The sequence below is a fragment of the Drosophila suzukii genome, chromosome 3 (assembly GCF_043229965.1).
Source record: "Drosophila suzukii chromosome 3, CBGP_Dsuzu_IsoJpt1.0, whole genome shotgun sequence".
Lineage (NCBI taxonomy): Eukaryota > Metazoa > Arthropoda > Insecta > Diptera > Drosophilidae > Drosophila > Drosophila suzukii.
This window is the reverse complement of record NC_092082.1, coordinates 49,669,357-49,690,643: the sequence shown is the minus strand read 5'-3', so window position 1 is coordinate 49,690,643 and position 21,287 is coordinate 49,669,357. Positions and strand designations below refer to the sequence as shown.

Here is a 21,287-nt window from a genome sequence, read left to right as displayed (position 1 = left end):
GTAGACAGATGTCACCTACAACCCTAATTGAATCAACAAAACGCCCACGCATAACAAAACAACTTCCCTTCCTCCTCCTCCTCCGCCTAAATATAATTTTACAAGTTCATACGCATGACAAAACACCCCTTGTAAAACGAATAGTTTTCTAAAACTGAACTACATTTTTTGAAAACTTAGAAGGTAACCGTTTTCTCTTTCTATAAACGCATGAGAATAAATTTTCAAATATGATTAAAGAAAAACGTATTTGACTAAACAAACGATCTCATTTGTTTTTGTTCTGTTAGGAACCACCACCACAGTCACCATTTTGACCACAAGACCGTAGGCAGGTTACACTAACAGGTGTCACCTACAACCCTAATTGAATCAACAAAACACCCACGCATAACAAAACAACGTTTTTGTTACACTCCCACGCTCACTTTCCCATCTAATGCTCGCTAAAGAGGGGGAGGTTACCGAACTCACGCTTGTTTCACACCACAAAAGTATGCGGTCTAATATCCCTCAAACCAACACCTTTTGACCACAAGACCGTAGCCAGGTGTCACCTACAACCCTAATTGACTCAACAAAACGCCCACGCATAACGCCTTCTAACCAAAGTTAGAAGCAACATAGTGACCTGTGTGCAACCATTGCACTCCACAAAATCCTACGCATGACAAGACACCTCCTATCACACACGCAAGCCAGGTGTCACCTACAACCCTAATTGACTCAACAAAACGCCCACGCATAACGCCTTCTAACCCAAGTTAGAAGCAACATAGTGACCTGTGTGCAAACATTGCACTCCACAAAATCCTACGCATGACAAGACACCTCCTATCACACACGCAAGCCAGGTGTCACCTACAACCCTAATTGACTCAACAAAACGCCCACGCATAACGCGTTCTAACCCAAGTTAGAAGCAACATAATGACCTGTGTGCAACCATTGCACTCCACAAAATCCCACGCATGACAAAACACCCCTATCACACACGCACCTTTAGCGTGAGAAAAAGACAAGACAAAACAAGACATATCAAAACACCACTCTCTCACACTCCTACACACCACTTTCTAACCTCATTAAGTGACCTGTGTGCAACCATGCTCATCTAACTAGGGTCAGCAACACCCCCCTTTTTGACTTAATTATGCTAATTAGGTCATAAGAACACCTGTGTGCAACCATGCGTGACTAATTAGGGTCACCCCCACCTCCTTTTTTGACATGATTTATTACCTAGTGAGCCAGCTCCCGTATTACCTATCTACTTGTGTCTATAACAGTCAACAAGTATCGGTACCCATCATTAGATTTTGAAAAGGCTCCCATTTCAACCAAATCTGCTTGCCACAGATCGTTTATACCCCATGTAATCACTCGTCTTCGTTGAAAGTTTTTTCGAGATGGTCCGTGCAACTCATTTACGATTTCTCGCTTAATCATATTCTTCTAATAGGCTGAAAAGCAACACCTTCTAACTCAATTGTGGTTTTTTTCGGTAATGATATCGATTTTGTTACATATTTAAATATATAGTCCTCAATGGTTTTAATCTTTTCCAGAATTTTGGCAAAAATTTGGTCAGCGCTGTCTGCCCTCTTACTATTTAATTCAATTTTATTTTCTAAGCTTGAAATTTTTGTGAGTCGACGATTAACATTTTGAGTTATAATTTTTCTTAAATCTTCTCCCAACTTTCCGAGGATCTCATCAGTATATTGTTTCGTTGCTAGATCATTGTTGTCTAAAGACTTAGATCCGTTTTTGATACGTTTATTTTGAGAATTTAGATTACCGTCCTCATCGATGAATAATCCCTCATTAGAATTAACACGTCTTTTCAAATTTTCTGATCGTTCCTTATCAACAGAAAAATGTCTAAACTTGTCGACAGACATGATGTTTATAAATGTAAAACATATTTGGCCTTCCTATTTATACTCATTAATATATAATCCTTTCTTCACGCAATTCCTCTAATATTGAAAAAATTTCGTTATTGTGGCTGGTGTTACCCGCTCCTTTTGATGCTACTAAAATTTCCAATCGTTCGACTAACTCATTTACATCATTCCAATATACATAGTTTGGATTTGATTTCTGAAGAGTCATGTAACCAATGCCTGTTTTTGAGCGAAGTGGAGTAGACGTTGTATTACTGAAATCTTTGTCTATCAACTTCTTAATAATATGGCTATATTTGTATGCTCGTGTACCCTTGATTCTGTTATTAGGTTTAAAGCCTACTCTATGTATATTCGTTTCTAAAATAATTTTTTTATACATTTTCAAGTCTTGATCATCATAGTTTTCAGGTTTACTAAGAAAAATTAGAGAGTACAGACCAGGAGTCAGATCACAACTCATTCCACTAGAAAATGTTATTTTATTATTTTTAATTTTTAATTCTTTATCTCCCAAAGTTAATGAATTGTTTGCGCTTTTTTTAGGTCCATAACCCTTATCCAACACATTTCCTCTGGTCAAATTACTGATATTAAAATCATAATTATAACTAGTGTTATTATCTTCTAGCTCTGCATCCACACCCATATCGGCCTCTCCTGTATACATTGGTAAAGGTGTTGTCCCTTCTTCTTCACTCTTTTCCGTCTCCTTTTTTTCTTCTTCTAAATCTTCCTCTATATTCGTTTGTGAAAAGAATTGATTGTAGGAATCACTATCATCGAAAGACCTTGGTGGAGTTATGTTTCGATTAGACTGCGGATCTTTCTCATTAGTTGTAAAGTAGAAATCGTCAAGCTCTCTCTCATCATCATCGTATTTCTTAATTTGCTTCATTTCACGCTTTACTTTTATACTATCTTTTACATTAGAAATCTTTTGTTTTTTATTTTCCTTAACAAGTTCATGTAAGGGTTCAGTAATAGGTTTAAAAGTTTCCTCCAATTGTAAATTCGTATGATTTTTGACTTGTTTGAGATCATCGAATTTTCGCTTCAAAGCAAATCTAGCTTTGGTTAACTGTGACAAAATATTCATTGTAGTATATTGTTCAAACTTTATAGGTGAAAGATTTAAAATTTCCGAAATTCATGTAGTCACTCCTCAGTTACTAAACAAATACTGTTTAGGGAACGCCAAGATCTGTAATATTTATATACCATTTCCGAATAAAAAACAGATTCGATACATTTTCTTCATTATATTTAAAAAAATGTATTTATTGTTATATTCTTAAAATCTCAATCTTTTTAATGATTACTGACTTATTTCTAAATACAAATTGTCATTACTTTTATAAATATTAAATTTTCCATCAACCATTTTATTGATGATATCATCTTGAAGAGAGGTGTACCTTTCCGGCATGTGCAGAATGTGCTCCTCCAACTCGAGAGCAATAGATTCTCCAACCTTTGTTGTTTTGCGCTCCGCCTTGAGGATCGGGAATCTTACATTTTCAGGCATCCTTGTCTTCGATAGCAGTGTCTTTTTATTAAATTTATTGAACTCTTTAACTACAATGTTCATCTGGTTTTCCTGATTCATGATGGTTGTTGAGTTTTTTGGACTTGGTACAGTTGTTCCACGTTGTTTTTAGCTGTATTTTGATGTTTACTACCTGTTTAGCAGTTGTTCAGTACTTGTTTCGTAGTTGCTTACTACTTGTTTTAGCTGGTTAATAGCTGTTATTAGATGGTTATTATCTGTTTAGTAGCTGTTAACTAGTTGTTTACTAGTTGTTATAAGCTGGTCACCAGCTGTTTTGAGCTGTTATGAGCAGTTATAGGTTTTTTTTTGTTTTTTTTTTTTTTGTTAAGAATGATCAAAAATTCTTGTCCTCTAGATGACGTTCGATGTGAAGTAGAAACTTAGACTGTGAATTTGAACGCGTGCAGGTCCACTTTTTATACCATACAGAGTTCACACATACACGTACCCATACATTGATTTTCAACCCCCCCAAATGTAAATTAACCATTTAAATATACCGGTTTTGACTCCACATTTTCTACGAAAGAAAGTAGAAAAGCGAGGCACAGGTGTCCACAGTTGTATGTATCAAAGTCTTGAACTCTATCGTAGTTGTATTGTATTCTATGTCCCAAGTATTTCACAACTTCTCTAGGTGGCTGAAGATTTCCAAAACTGTCGAAATAATGTATATTATTTTTATTTTTATTATATGCAACCCAATGTGTACCACTTGATCGTGAATTATCTAAGTTTACTATACCACACTCCCTACTTTTTGGTGCTTCTGGGAGTAGATCTCTCATAAACACCCCTCTAAAATGTGGGATATATTTCCTAGCAAAATGTATAATGTCGATATTTGATAGTGGTCTATTGGGTAGCAGAGAAATTAGTTTTTTCGCTTCTTAATTCCTTTCCCCTTACTATAGGGCTTAAGAAAGAAACCATAACCTTTTCTATAGGGTTTGAGATATAATCCTTCTCCTACAGCAACATTTTCAATTTTCCTATTGTGACGTTTTTTCTCCTCCATATCTTCCTTAGCCATTTTCGCATTGTTAATTGTTTTTGCAATTGCTGCACTACCACTTGCTAAACTACCAAGAGCGCTGAGGGCTGTCAAGATCGGCACGATTGGTAGAAAACCTCCAATTTTGGGTACATTAATTACACGAGGTACTTTAACATTTTTCTTAGAACCCATTGATTGATGAATTGATTTACGTGCAACTTTAATTGCACTCATAATGTCTAATGGTTTTTGTTTTTTTAATGTCTTAGTAGCAGCATTAATTACAGTCGAAAGGTTTGTCTTCTTCATTTTATTCTTCAATATCTTTTTCCTTCCTTTCTTTTCCGTTTTATTCAATCCCATACCAAATTTTTTCTTGGCTTTCATTATATTTGTAACAAAGTATGCTGCTGCTCTGTCACCAAGACTGCTATCTGGTGCCTTGACACGCGACCAGGCTTTGTCAATTAATATGGAGTCTGCCCTATGTCGTTCACTCAATGCCTTGTTTTGAGAATATGCGATATCGTGCTCTTTGCAAGCTTCATCCAATGGGTTTATTCCTTGATCACCACGTTCCAACCGTTTCTGTAACTTTGTACCCGGTCCACAAAAATTATATCCCGGAATATGGGCTTCAAACGGTAATGTATTAATAAGCTTATCGACAAGACCACCACCGTGTTTACAATTAAAAATACGACTGATGCGATTATAAAAACGTTTCCCCATTTTATTGATGTTTAATCATCAAGGATTTCTCATTGAATGAGGTACATTAGGTTAAAAGATGCGTTTAATAAGTCAGAAACAAAAAATTGTAGTTAGAAATATTAACGATGAAAACGAGAAAAATCTACCGCCACAACATAGTGCTCTCTTACCGAACACAATAAGGGCTCTAATTGTTGGGCCTTCGAATTGTGGTAAAACTAATATTATGTTAAGTCTAATAGAGAGTCCTAATGGATTAAAATTCGAAAATGTTTATATATTTTCAAAAAGTTTATAGCAACCTAAATATGAGTACTTGGAGAAATTAATTAAACCGATTAAAGGAATGGGATATCATACATTCTCCCATAATGAGGGTGTACTAGACCCCAGTGAAGCTAAAAACAATTCCATTATGATATTCGATGACGTAGCTTGTAAAAAACAAGATAACATAAGATCTTATTTTTGTATGGGTCGACATAAAAATATCGACTCTTTTTATTTATGTCAAACGGATAGTCATATACCTAAACATCTGATTCGTGACAATGCCAACTTTATTATAATGTTTGAGCAAGATAATTTAAATATGCGGCATATATATCGGGACCATATTAACACTGATATGAATTACGAAATATTTGTGAAAATTTGTCAAAAATGTTGGGAGGACAAGCACGGATTCCTATTAATTAGCAAGGATAACGAAATGGATAACGGAAGATACAGAAAAGGATTTGATCAATTTATTATGATTTAAGGAGTAATTTTAATATAAAGCTTGGTTAGATACTTACAATCCCACAGTTTATCAAGAGATTTCAATATGTCTAGATCACTTGCATTATCCTTGAATGGAAATAGTTCCATTATAAATACAAACTTTTTTCCACCTATCGAATTGAATGGTCGATATGAGTGCGCTCTTATCGATTTTAATATGTATAATTCGATTCCAAATATTGGTGAAAAAAATAACCTCTTCCACATCGGTGACAAGGTTATTACAATTCCAACTGGATCATATGAATTGAATGATATCACCGATTTCATTTACAATAAACTAAAAGACTATAACCTTGAAAATACATTTAAAATTCAAAGTAATAATAATACACTTCAAGTTGAAATAACTACCATGCGAGAGTCAGTTTACTTTAATAAGGAAAGATCGGTTGGACAGCTGTTTGGTTACCATCAAAAAGTACTAGAACCACATCCTACAAAACCCTATTGATCAGATCAGACCGTGAACATATTAAAAATGAATACAATTCGTATGGAATGTAATATAATCAGCGGTTCATATGTAGATAATACACCGAATCATACATTACATGAGTTTGGCATTAATGTTCCGCCTGGGTATAAAATGACAGTGACACCACATAAACTAATTTATTTACCAATCAACTGTGACGAAATAAGCACACTATCTATACGCATAGTTGATCAAAACGGTGATTTGGTGAATTTACGTGGTGAAAACGTTTCGATTCGCATGCACATTCGGTTAATAGAATGATTATTTATAATAAAAGACGTAGCTTAAGTCCTCAGCCAAGCATTACTAATTGTAAAGCTATAGAAAGAGGATCAAAAGTAAAAAGAAGCTCACTTACTTTGAAAAATAAACTATTTTTAAAGTTGTTAGGCTTGAAGCTTCGAGTATAATATAAAAGGTGGAAAGGAAAACCATGAACGAAATTTTAAATGTTCGAGAAAAGGTTTACTCAGATGAGAGTATTTCGAAGAAAGAGTTTCATACTTATTCATCGTATAATCAAACATTTAAGCCAAACGATGAAATTCGAATTACTATTCAAAATCAAGACTTGTACGTGCTTCCTCACGAAAGTTACCTTAATTTTCAAGGAATTATTAGAAAAGATTCACCGAATGGACCTACAACTGAAAATGTTACCACTTTTTTTAAAAATAATTGTATGGCTTACTTTTTGGATGAAATTAAGTACGAAATAAATGGATGTGAGATTGATAAAACACGATTTGTCGGTATGACTACAACCCTAAAAAAATATATATCTCTGGATAATCTTCAAAGTCAAAATCTATTAAATTCCGGATGGAGCAGTGGGGACGAAATATCTACGGGACCCCACTTTAACTTTTCTGTACCATTAAAAAATTTATTGGGATTTGCTGAGGATTATAAAAAAGTTTTGTTAAATTGTAAACACGAACTAGTGTTGATGCTAACTAAGAATCTTGGTGATGTGTTTGAACAAACCAGAAGTGAACAAATTTTTAAGTTGGAAATGACGAATATAACCTGGAAAATCCCCCATGTAACTCCGAGCGATTTTGCAAAAATTAAGATGTACGATATTATTAAAAGTGGTGTAAACCTACCAATCGCATTCCGGAGTTGGGATTCATATGTTAACCCCAAATTGGGGTATGGAAGTCAACACAGCTGGAATGTGAAATTGTCGGCTAACCGCGAAAAACCAAGATTTGCCATAATTGGATTTACACTAAATGGAGAACTTATCACAAATAACTTATCAAACTTGAAAGTTCACTTGAATTCTGAGTCATATCCATATGATAATCTGAATGTTGATTTTAGTAAGAATCAGTATGCTCACCTATATGAAATGTATACAAGATTTTAATCTAGTTACTATAATCGTGAGTCACAACCATTTTTGACCCCAAATGAATTTAAATTGAAGGCCCCTATTATTGTGGTTGATCTTTCATATCAAAACGAATCAGTGAAAACTGGTCCTATTGATGTGAGAATTTCAATAGAACTGAAGACACCAAGTCATGAAAATACCCAAGCTTACTGTCTCCTCATACATGACCGTTTAGTTGAATATAACCCATTAAACGGACTAGTACAACGAGTTGTTTAACATTAGAAAAATGTTGAAAGATACTGTTTCGATTGATGTTCAAGGTTTCTTTGATAATAATAATAATTTTATTCCAAAAGAAATTGGAGTTGTATTCGAAAAAGATCCAAACTTGAATAATAGTTTATTAATAGAACCACCATATGATTTTACTTTGCTAAATACAAAATCTCGAAAGACTGCAAATTGGTTAACTAATACACACCACAACATTTTTTGGAACGATGGAGAGAACAGTTTTCCACAAACTCGAAAGTATCTGAGGACAATTACAAGCGGAAAACAAATTATTCGTAAAGGTGTGGAAAAGAAACGATTTCTACAGAAGTTTTTTGGGAGTCGTCAGCTCATTAATATCGAGGAAATGGGCTGTCCGTCATTAAACAGGTTTAAAGGAAACCGGTTTCCCTATTGTGAAACACACCTTAAGGGCGGGGTTTGTGCTCTAAACAATGCATACATTATTTTGACATTTTTTAAAAGTAGCTCCAAAACAATAAAATAATTTTTATACATCATTTTAAAGTTGAGACTAGACGTGTAAAGACCAGCAAAAAAATAAAATTAACAAAATGAAATTTCATGAGGAAATTGACCAATTTATTGAACAATTTAAAGGAGATATAATTGGTCAGCATTTTCAATACCTTCTAAACACAAAAACTATGTTCATGAACCGAGGTGGACATGATCTCAAAACTACGAATTATGGTGAACACTTTACATTTTGTAATCCAGAAATGACGTCGGAAACGTGCGCCTGCTTCTTCTATGCAAATCGCCGGAATCAAAGCAGAAAATTAATTTCTATATATAACAAAAATGTTCGCAATACCAAAATAAATGAATAAATGTATTATTATGCTACAAAATAAACTTCTGACTTTTTATTTCGAGTTAAAATTACAGGTGCGGAGAATGGAAAATATTTCCTTGACTGAGATATGTCGGCTACTTGCGAGTTGTTGCGCGGTCGTGATTTCAACCCCTATTATGGGAACGTCGTATGAGGTCGTATGAGGTCGTTGGCGTGAGGCCCATGATCTTGTCAATGAGCGTGCGCCTTCTGGGTTGTGCATGTGTCCCTTTTATTGCGGTCAGGTAATTGACAGGTGCGCATGTTCGGGTAGCTCTTGCTTGAATCCCTTTTATGACATGTTTATGACCCATTTGTGGAAAGGAGAGAATCTTAGACAATAAACCAGTTAAACGTTCTGGGGCGGAAACAAAAATGTGTATTTGAAAATATTCCACATCTGAGAATCATTAACTTGTGAGATTTATTTTATTGGGGTTCTTTTGATTTCTAAATTAGTTTTACAATCATAGGAAACATTATTCCCCAACATGATCGGACATGTTCCTCTAAGATAACCATCTTTGAATACTTTGGGTGTGCGACCTTTCACACGTGCACAGCAACACCTGTGATAATGAGGCAAAAGGGTACGTGATCACACCTTTCCCCAACATGATCGGATATGTTCCTCTAAGATAACAACCTTTGGATACTATGGTTGTGCGACCTTTCTCACGTGCACCTTTCTCACCTGACTATTAATTGCACATAATGAGGGGAAGGATACATGATCAATATTGTCACATGGGAATGTGGGGGCGATGGGGTCAATTAATTTTACTCTTTATAGACATGATCGTGACATTTTTATGACTTCAAAGCCCATTAAAATCAGTTAATTTATTGGATTATGCTAATTGTCGTTAATGAGGGGGGAGGGGGGGCGGGGGCCATTAATATGCTAATTGTCCCAGAATCCGCGTTTCCCTACTACTTACGGACTTTTGAAGGAAGAAAAGGAATGCATTGAAATAAAGTCATTTCAAAGTAAGATGACAATAATTAGTGCCTACTCCAATATAGAAAATGAATATAAGGAACACATGGAAAAAATTTTGTCGAGAATGGAAAAATTCCAAGAAAGGGATAGTGGATGGACTTTGCTTCATCTCAATGAATTTAAATTGAAGGCCCCTATTATTGTGGTTGATCTTTCATATCAAAACGAATCAGTGAAAACTGGTCCTATTGATGTGAGAATTTCAATAGAACTGAAGACACCAAGTCATGAAAATACCCAAGCTTACTGTCTCCTCATACATGACCGTTTAGTTGAATATAACCCATTAAACGGACTAGTACAACGAGTTGTTTAACATTAGAAAAATGTTGAAAGATACTGTTTCGATTGATGTTCAAGGTTTCTTTGATAATAATAATAATTTTATTCCAAAAGAAATTGGAGTTGTATTCGAAAAAGATCCAAACTTGAATAATAGTTTATTAATAGAACCACCATATGATTTTACTTTGCTAAATACAAAATCTCGAAAGACTGCAAATTGGTTAACTAATACACACCACAACATTTTTTGGAACGATGGAGAGAACAGTTTTCCACAAACTCGAAAGTATCTGAGGACAATTACAAGCGGAAAACAAATTATTCGTAAAGGTGTGGAAAAGAAACGATTTCTACAGAAGTTTTTTGGGAGTCGTCAGCTCATTAATATCGAGGAAATGGGCTGTCCGTCATTAAACAGGTTTAAAGGAAACCGGTTTCCCTATTGTGAAACACACCTTAAGGGCGGGGTTTGTGCTCTAAACAATGCATACATTATTTTGACATTTTTTAAAAGTAGCTCCAAAACAATAAAATAATTTTTATACATCATTTTAAAGTTGAGACTAGACGTGTAAAGACCAGCAAAAAAATAAAATTAACAAAATGAAATTTCATGAGGAAATTGACCAATTTATTGAACAATTTAAAGGAGATATAATTGGTCAGCATTTTCAATACCTTCTAAACACAAAAACTATGTTCATGAACCGAGGTGGACATGATCTCAAAACTACGAATTATGGTGAACACTTTACATTTTGTAATCCAGAAATGACGTCGGAAACGTGCGCCTGCTTCTTCTATGCAAATCGCCGGAATCAAAGCAGAAAATTAATTTCTATATATAACAAAAATGTTCGCAATACCAAAATAAATGAATAAATGTATTATTATGCTACAAAATAAACTTCTGACTTTTTATTTCGAGTTAAAATTACAGGTGCGGAGAATGGAAAATATTTCCTTGACTGAGATATGTCGGCTACTTGCGAGTTGTTGCGCGGTCGTGATTTCAACCCCTATTATGGGAACGTCGTATGAGGTCGTATGAGGTCGTTGGCGTGAGGCCCATGATCTTGTCAATGAGCGTGCGCCTTCTGGGTTGTGCATGTGTCCCTTTTATTGCGGTCAGGTAATTGACAGGTGCGCATGTTCGGGTAGCTCTTGCTTGAATCCCTTTTATGACATGTTTATGACCCATTTGTGGAAAGGAGAGAATCTTAGACAATAAACCAGTTAAACGTTCTGGGGCGGAAACAAAAATGTGTATTTGAAAATATTCCACATCTGAGAATCATTAACTTGTGAGATTTATTTTATTGGGGTTCTTTTGATTTCTAAATTAGTTTTACAATCATAGGAAACATTATTCCCCAACATGATCGGACATGTTCCTCTAAGATAACCATCTTTGAATACTTTGGGTGTGCGACCTTTCACACGTGCACAGCAACACCTGTGATAATGAGGCAAAAGGGTACGTGATCACACCTTTCCCCAACATGATCGGATATGTTCCTCTAAGATAACAACCTTTGGATACTATGGTTGTGCGACCTTTCTCACGTGCACCTTTCTCACCTGACTATTAATTGCACATAATGAGGGGAAGGATACATGATCAATATTGTCACATGGGAATGTGGGGGCGATGGGGTCAATTAATTTTACTCTTTATAGACATGATCGTGACATTTTTATGACTTCAAAGCCCATTAAAATCAGTTAATTTATTGGATTATGCTAATTGTCGTTAATGAGGGGGGAGGGGGGGCGGGGGCCATTAATATGCTAATTGTCCCAGAATCCGCGTTTCCCTACTACTTACGGACTTTTGAAGGAAGAAAAGGAATGCATTGAAATAAAGTCATTTCAAAGTAAGATGACAATAATTAGTGCCTACTCCAATATAGAAAATGAATATAAGGAACACATGGAAAAAATTTTGTCGAGAATGGAAAAATTCCAAGAAAGGGATAGTGGATGGACTTTGCTTCATCTCATTCGATTGGAGATGAATATTAATCAATATTCACCTTTAAGAGGATCATCTTACATAAAACTACCCTCTTGTTTAGAAGCTAAAAAAGCAATTATAAATGTAAAAAACACAGATGATGAATATTGTTTTAAATGGAGCTTAATCGCAGCATTAAGTAATCTAAATAAGAATGCAAACAGATGCACAACCTATAAAGTCAACATAAATGATGAACTCATTCAAGTCAATGGGATCACACTAAATTTCACTGGATTGCAATTTCCACTTAAGCCTGCTGATATATCGAAATTTATGGAAATAAATAAAGATATAAATATTACACTTTTCGGGTTCGACGATGGAGTTATATTCGGACCTATATTTTACTCCCCTGAAGTGAGGAGAAATTATATAAATATGTTGATACTGGAGGAAGGATGTAAAGCACACTATACTTGGATTAAAAATCTCTCAAAGTAAGTTGTTTTATCATATCATTATTATATCTTGTTTTTGTTTTTGTTTTTAAATTTCATAATATTTATTTGCTTTCATACATAAAAAAAAAAAATTTTTGTTCTTGTGTTTATCTTTTTTTAGTTTGGTTTCCTCTCAAGTTTCGAGAGACAAATCAAAAAAATGGTTCTGTCAAATTTGCTTAAATTACTCATTGAGTGAAGATGCTGCCAACCGGCATTCAGAAGTCTGTGGGAAAAAAGTCTCACGCTTACCCAACATGAAGGATGCCACTTTACGGTACACAAATATTCAAAAGGAAGTGATGGTCCCATTCACAGTTTACGCTGACTTTGAATGCATCCTTCAACCAATTAATAAAAACGAAACATTAAATTTAAATATTATAAATATACATAGACCTGTTTTATATGCATACTATATAAAGTGTGCACATGATAACAGTTTAGATAAGTTTGTTTTAGAAACTATATTCAACTCGGGAATGAATTTCCTGTTATCTCTATTAGAAAATTTAACTTTTATATATGACAACTATATTTCAAAACCTGTTTTTATAATAATGTCAGATGTTGAAGAAGATGATTTCCAAAAATCTAATAATTGTCATATATGCAACACTCCTCTTTTATTGGACAGAGTTAGGGATCACTGTCACTTCACAGGAAAATTTAGGGGGGCAGCACATAATGAGTGCAATTTAAAATATAAAGTTTTAAAATTTATTCCTGTTTTCTTCCACAATTTCACCAAGTATGATTGCCATCTATTTATTAAAGATTTGGCAATCATACCTGGTGAAATAAAGGTAATTCCATTAAATAGGGAACAATATATATCAATTTTAAAAATTATAACTTTAAGTAATGGTGATAACTTTGAAATCCGTTTTCTAGATTCGTTTCGATTTATGCCTTCTGCATTAGATACATTAGCTTCAAATCTAGATAGTGAACAAATGTATATAACAAGATCATTTTTCCCTAATGAAAATCATTTCAACTTAATGCGACGAAAGGGTGTATTTCCATATGAATATTTAGATTCAGTTGAGAAATTAAAAGAAAGTAAATTACCTCCTAGAGAAGCTTTCTATAGTTCCTTAACCGAAAATGAATGTTCAGTTCAAAATTATACTCACGCACAAAAGGTATGGAATGAGTTTTCTTGTAATAATCTTAAAGATTATTTAGAATTATATTTAAAAACAGATGTTTTATTAATGTCTGATGTCTTTGAAAACTTTCGAAGACTTTGTAGTAAAATTTATTCACTTGATCCAGCACATTTTTTCACTACACCAGGATTATCATGGGAAGCTATGTTAAAATGTACTAAAATTGAATTAGATTTATTAACTGATATAGATCAGTATAAATTTATTCAAAGTGGTATTCGTGGTGGCTTAGTTCAATGTACATGTAGATATGCTAAAGCAAATAATAAATATGTTGAGAATTTTGATAGTACTCAAAAATCATCATATTTGATTTATTTGGATGCAAATAATTTATATGGTTGGGCTATGTCACAATCTTTACCATATGGAGGTTTTGAATGGATTTCAAGGGGGGAACTTGATAGTATAAACATTGCTGAGATTGCAGATGATAGTGAATATGGATACATTTTTGAGGTAGATTTAAAATATCCTTTAAAATTGCACGATAAACATAATGACCTTCCATTTTGTTGTAATAATCAGTTACCAACAAAATCAGACAAAATAAAAAAATTAATTGCTGATTTAAGGGATAAAGAAAAATATATAATTCATTATAAAAATCTTCAACAGTGTATAGAAAATGGATTAATTCTAACAAAAATTCATAGAGGTCTTCGCTTCTTTCAGAAACCTTGGCTAAAAACATATATTGATTTGAATACATTCCATAGAACTAATGCAAAAAATACATTTGAAAAAGATTTTTTTAAACTTTTAAATAATGCTGTCTACGGTAAAACGATGGAAAATGTCGATAAGCGCGTTAATATTAAACTAATTACTGAATGGGAAAGTGCTTCACCATCCGATTCTTCTGGTCCAAAAAGGCATTGTGGTAGATCTCTTATTTCAAAGTCAAACTTCCATAGTGTCAAACAGTTTTCAGAAAACTTCCTTACCTTTCAAATGAAAAGATTAAATGTGTTGTACAACAAACCTTTATACTTAGGTTTTGCTGTATTAGATTTATCGAAATGGAAAATGTATGATTTTCATTATAATTATATCAAACCTAAATACAATGAAAATGTTCAATTAAATTATATGGATACAGATTCTTTTATATATACCATTAACACTGAAGATTTTTAAAAAGATATTCAGAATGATGTTGAGATGAAGTTTGATACATCAGATTATTCTGATGAATTACTTAATCTCTATAATTTTCCTAAAGCTAATAAAAAAAGGTTGGGTTTTTTTAAAGATGAACTCAATGGAAGACCTATGACTGAATTTGTTGGTTTGAGGTCAAAAATGTATGCCTTTAAAACATCTAATAGTAATGACAGTTCTGAAAAAACAGTGAAAAAATCAAAGGGTGTTAAAAGAAGTGCAATAGATCAATTAACTTTTAATAGTTTTAAAAAATGTTTGTTTTCGGAAGAGGAAGTGGTAGGCTCTATGTCAATGATTAGATCTAAAAATCATCTTTTAACAACAATTAAATGTAAAAAAGTAGTTCTCAGTCATAAAGACACAAAGGTTCTTATACAAGACAATAAAATTAATACACTACAATATGGCCATTATAAAATAGATGAAAAAAGATTAGAAAATAAACTTTATGAAATGGATTCAAATATTTATGTTTATGAACAAAGAATAAAAGAAATAGAGAATTGTTCTAATAGAAATAATTATCAAGAGATTGAAATATAAAAATTTAAGAAAAATATAGATGAATGTGAATTTGAAATGTTTTGTACAGAATTAGAATTAAGTTTACTAAATGATAAAAAAAATGAATAAATGTACTCTATAATTGTAAATAAGACAGAACAAACAACGCTTTTTTATTTAAAGGGTAAAATGTAAGGTAATGTATAAACCAAATATTACAATTCACAATATTATTATTATAAAATTTTTATTTAACAGAACAAACATCGCTTTTACTTACAGGGTAATGTTAAAATTTATGAGAATTAACAGAACATGAAAATTTGAATTTAACAGAAGAATTACAATATTTTCTTTGAATTACATTCAATTTGCTTACTTTCTTCTATATTTAGTGGTACAGTTTGTTTATAGTTATCTATACCACCCTGTAATCTATATACTTTATTGTCATCATTACTTAAAGGAATTGATGTAATGTATTTATCATTATCTTCATCTAAATTAAACGGTATAGTTTGAACATAGTTATCTATACCACCCTCAACAAGAATAGTTTCATCCTCACTAGATGATCTTGGAATACATGGTTCCGGATTTCATCATCATAAAGGATTGTATCATGGTCATCATCATCATCATCGTCATCACCATACAAATTATGAGAAAATTTGCCATCCTCTTTTTTATTAATGTTTTGGAGTTCTGAAAATATAAATATTTTACTATATATATATATACAAATATTATTTTATATGTATTTAACCAACCTTTTTGAGCTCCATCCGAAATATTATTTTCAACTTTTTTATTTATGTTTTGGAGTTCTGAAAATATATATATATATATATATATTAGTATATAAAATTATATATATATATATATATATATATATATTAAACTCACCTTTTTTTAATTTACTCGAATTATTATTTTCATCTTCTATTTTTATATTCTGTAAAAACAAACATATTTCCCTACTCAATCAGATTATGATATAATATCACTATTAGTTATTTTGAAATCGTTAATATCGTTAATTGATATTTTATCTGTGCTCATCTGACTTTCTTTTTTATTTAAATATTCAACCATCATTTGAGCTGCTAAATTTCTCTTTCTTAAATATATCCCATTAATTCTTTCTGCTTCCTCTATTTCAATTTCATGGATTTGTGGACCATCACTAAGATAACCTGTTTCTTCTTCTTCTATCTCTTCTCTTTTACTCTCTTGTTTGGAGAGAAGATCAGCATCCTTTGATATTTTTTCATAGACAATCCTATCTTTTCGTCTCTCTGCATTAATTACTGTTTGGGATAAAACTTCTGCAAATTCAAAACAATTTATTATTAAAGTTGCTTAGGGGGTATTAGTATTGCGTTTAGATTTTTGGTGGCGGTGGCGATTAGATAAATATTTTAAATTCATACGCTTAGATTTACTTAAACTTCGCCTAGAATGTGTTCTTCTATATATATTATTGTAATGACATTTAACTCCTACTGTAGCAGTTTTGTATTGGATGGTAAAGAATCTGTTTAGACCCCTTCTTCCCAAATCCATATGCCCTCCTATTCTCCTTTCATTTTCAACTAATTTTTGCTTAAAATTCTCAATTATACCTCTCTTTGTGAATTCGATTTGAGAGTTGTGTATGTTTTCAGTGCTTTTTAATTTATGAGTAGTGTTCCTTTTTATTGGAACCCGACTTACACTTTCAAATTCTGTATCACTATCACTGATCCCCAACACTAATTCTTGTGACGTATTACTAAATGTTGGTGCTCGACTTACGTTTTCAAATTCTCTCTCACTATCAATTATACCCATATCAATTTTTTCTGATTTTTCTTCTCCTATGGTTTTATTTTCTATGTGATCAACACTTTCATTTTCGCTATTAAAATCAAATTGATCGATTGGTTGGGGTTGTAGTTGTTGATGTAGCTGTTTTTGTTGTATCTTCTTCCAGAAGTTCTTTTTTTAATGTAGTTGCTGCTGTTGTAGTTGTTGTTTCTTCCTTCTCCTCCTCCTCCAGAATTCCCCTTCTCATTGTAGGTGTAGTTGCACTTGTTGTAGTTGAGGTAGATGTAGTTGTAGTAGATGTTGATCTAGTTGTTTCTTCTTCAACTGTACTTGCACTTGTACTTGTTGTTAAGTCTTTTTCATTAATGCTACCATTAATAGCATTAAATATTTTTGTATCGAGTTCACTTTTTAAGTTTGGTATCTCACTTTCATCACTTGTCTTGTTTATGAGATCCATAAAAATATGACTGTCCTCTAGGATCTCAAATTTTAAGTCAATTTTAATGATTTTTTTTAGTTTTGGAACATTGATAAATAACCCAATCGAATTATTGGAAGTCGATGGGTTTTCAATTAAAGTCATTTCATTGGGGAGTGGTACCATTTTCACCATCGGATTAAAGAGGGAAAGTATCACAAAAAATATTATAAAAACCGTCATTTTAATTTTGATTTTGTTTTTTTTGACAATCGAACAAACGAACGAATGAATGAATAAGCAAACGATTCGAAATTGAGTTGCGTGAACGAATAGATGGAAACTGAACACTTTTTGAAATTCTTCCGCCTTTATACCCTCCAGATTTGTATATATAAATATATAACGTTCTGTTCAAATTCTTATCTGTACATGCTTTTCTTCACACTTTATAAATATGAATTGCGTGATTGTGAAGAAACATAATTTATTTTCACGCATTGACGTCAATGTCTACATTTTAATTGTTCTTTATAGAATTTCGTTTTTATGAATCCAACTATCTTCTGATTTTGAAAAGCCTACCCAACGCACAAGTACATAATCATCTTTTTGTTTCACAATCTTTTCAAAAAGTAAGTATTAGGGAATTTTTTTTTTTTAATTTCTTGTTTATAGAAACCACCTTGAACTGGATCACCCTTCAAGTCCTCAAGTAAATATGTGGTGGGGGATGTATTTTGTACTTTCCGAATTCGAAAAATTTCCGTTGTCCAGTTTGGGGTATAGCCTTTTTCAAAGACATGTTTATATTTACTTATTCGTACATGATCCCCCTCTTTAAAGTCCCCATTTGTAAATATTTTTAGATGATTGTATGATCTCATCAAAATCTGTTTTTCATTTTTAGCATTGACGTCAATAGGCTTCATTTTAATCGTTCTATGCTTCCTGTTATTATAATTATTAATCAACTCTTTGTATATTTGAAGCCAAGTATATTTTCCATTAAAACTAAACTCACGCCACATAAGTTCTTTTAATGTTCTATTAAAACGTTCCACAATAGATGCTTTAAGAGTACTAAATGTTGAGTAATGATTAATTTCATATCTTTTCATCAATTCTCGAAATTGTTTATTATAGAATTCATTTCCATTATCTGTTTGTAAATTATTTGGTACTCTACGACCAGATTTTATTATTTTTTTCATTGCTTTTGTAACTTTTTCTGCATTTTTTGATTTTATTGCTTCATTGCTCATCCATATTTAGAAAATGTATCTATTACTGTTAACAAATACCTATAGCCTTTATTTGATGATGCATATGCCCCCATTTCAACCAAATCAGCCTGCCATAAATCATTAATACCCTTTACTACAACTCTACGTCTTGGGAAATTCTTGAATGATGGGCGATGTAACTCATTTACAATATCTCGTTTACTCATAGCTTTAGTTTATCTGGTATAAATGGTTTCTTCTCTAAAGATTCAGTTTCACCTTTTAAAACTGAGTTCGGTGCAATTATATAATTGAAAATGTTACTTTCTATTTCATTTATATCCTCCACTACCTTATTAAAAGTTTTCATGAGAAATTCCAATTTTTTAGAAATTTCACTCACTTTTCCCTCAATATTATTGATCCGAGTTCTTAATCTAAAGATTTGTTGTTTCTGCGGTTGCTTAGAAATTTCATTAGATGTGTTCTGTACGAGTTTACTTATTTCATCATCAATATAAATCTTTGTTGCAATATCATTTTCATGAATGGGGGGTAGGGAATTTTTAAATCGTTTCCTCTGAACATTTAAATGTCCATCATAATCATTAAGTATACTTTGAAATTTTTCTATACGTTTTGTTATATCTCTTGAGTACTCTTTCTCATTTAAAAAACAACCAAACTTATCAACTGACATTTTAATTATAAAATAAATAATGAAAGAGTGGTATATTTATGTATGATCCACATTAATTGTTAAAACTTCTTCGTTTTCACGATGTGCAAATGGACTTTTCCGAAGTATTATTCCATCTATTTGTGTCTGATCAGAACGAATGATTGGTGGAGGTTTTTTTAAATGTTGGTTAATGAATTTGTTAAAATTTTCCAATTTATCAACAAACTCTTTTATTGAATTATGTATATACTCCATTTGAGTTATCATTTTTATTACTTTACTTTCCAGCTCTGATACTCTTTTATTTCGTAGTTGAAATGATTTAGTTATAGTTTCCATTTGATGTGATTTCGCTTCATTAATTTTATCATCAACATTAAATTTAATAGCCAAATCATTTCCATTTATTGGTTTTGAAGAGTTTTTAATTCTTTTTTTCTGAACATTTATGTGACCATCAGTGTCTAGATATATACCTGTAAGACTCTCAACTTCCCTTTTGAAAAGCAAGGAAAAATCTCTATCATTTGAAAAGTGACAAAACTTGTCAATAGACATTTTACTATTAAACAAAATGAGAAAATGTTTTCTATTTTATTAATATATTATTTTTGCTTCCCGCAATTCTTCTATTATTGAAAGAATTTCATTAGTATGGTTATTATTACCAGCAGCTCTCGATGCCATTAAGAGTTGCAATCTTTCAACAAGTTCATTAACATTATCCCAATATACATAGTTTGGTGGTATTTTTTGTAGTCTCATATACCCAGAACCAGTATGTTCTTCATTTACTGAAGATGATATTAATGGTTTAATAATTGAAGAATATTTTTTAGAACGATTCCCCTTTACTTGACCATCCGGTTGATAGTTTCTTTTGTGAGCACTTGTTTCAATTAAAATGTTTTTATATGATTCTAAATCATTCTTAGTATAATCCTTAGGACTATTATGAAAAATTAAAGAGTATAGACCTGGTGATAGAGTCCATAAATTTCCACTTCCTAAATTCATCAAATTTTTTTTAATTTTTAGTGTTGTATTACCCAACATTAAAATATTATTTTCTTCTCTTGGTCCATAACTATTGTCTAAAATCTTTTCTTGCTTTAACTGATTAATGTTGAGATTGTACTTCACCCCGGTATCTTCATATACACTTTCATTTAAATCATCTGTGTGAGGCTGTTGTGAAACATCGGATTCATCTATAAGAGACTGTTGTGAAACATCAGATTCATCTATAAGAGACTGTCGTGAAAAAGAATCAACATAAGCATCACTCTCACTATCACTTTCGATTACTCTCTCGTGTTCCCTTTTTTCTTTTTTACTTTTAGGTACTCTTATTTTCTCTTTCTTGAACTTAGTCTTAATATCATGTGTATCATTAATATATTCCATTTTATTCAATTTTTTATTTTCAGTGAGTAATTTATGTAAAGGTTCTGTAATAGGCTTAAAAGTTTCCTCCAAATTTGATACGTTCTCATTTTTTATTTGTTTCAATTCATCAAATTTTCTTTTTAATGAACTTCTACTTTTCGTCAACTGTTCTAAAAGTTTACGCTTCATTGTTGTCGTTCTCTCTGATACTCATGTGCTACTGGGAAAAATGTAGTATACATTAAATAT

At 32.2% G+C, this 21,287-nt stretch overlaps 1 protein-coding gene and 1 long non-coding RNA gene across 10 annotated transcripts in view; one reads left to right on the top strand and one right to left on the bottom strand.

The window, feature by feature from the left end:
• The window catches only part of Myo81F (Myosin 81F), a 2,624,640-nt gene that overhangs the window by 1,548,970 nt on the left and 1,054,383 nt on the right, over positions 1 to 21,287 (top strand). The gene's annotated exons all lie outside the window — the stretch shown is intronic.
• Positions 15,661 to 18,089, bottom strand: LOC136117422 (uncharacterized). Its single transcript, XR_011604395.1, has 3 exons — positions 16,418 to 18,089; positions 16,282 to 16,338; positions 15,661 to 16,216 (listed from the first exon to the last, which is right to left on the bottom strand). It is a non-coding gene; the product is annotated as an uncharacterized lncRNA (long non-coding RNA).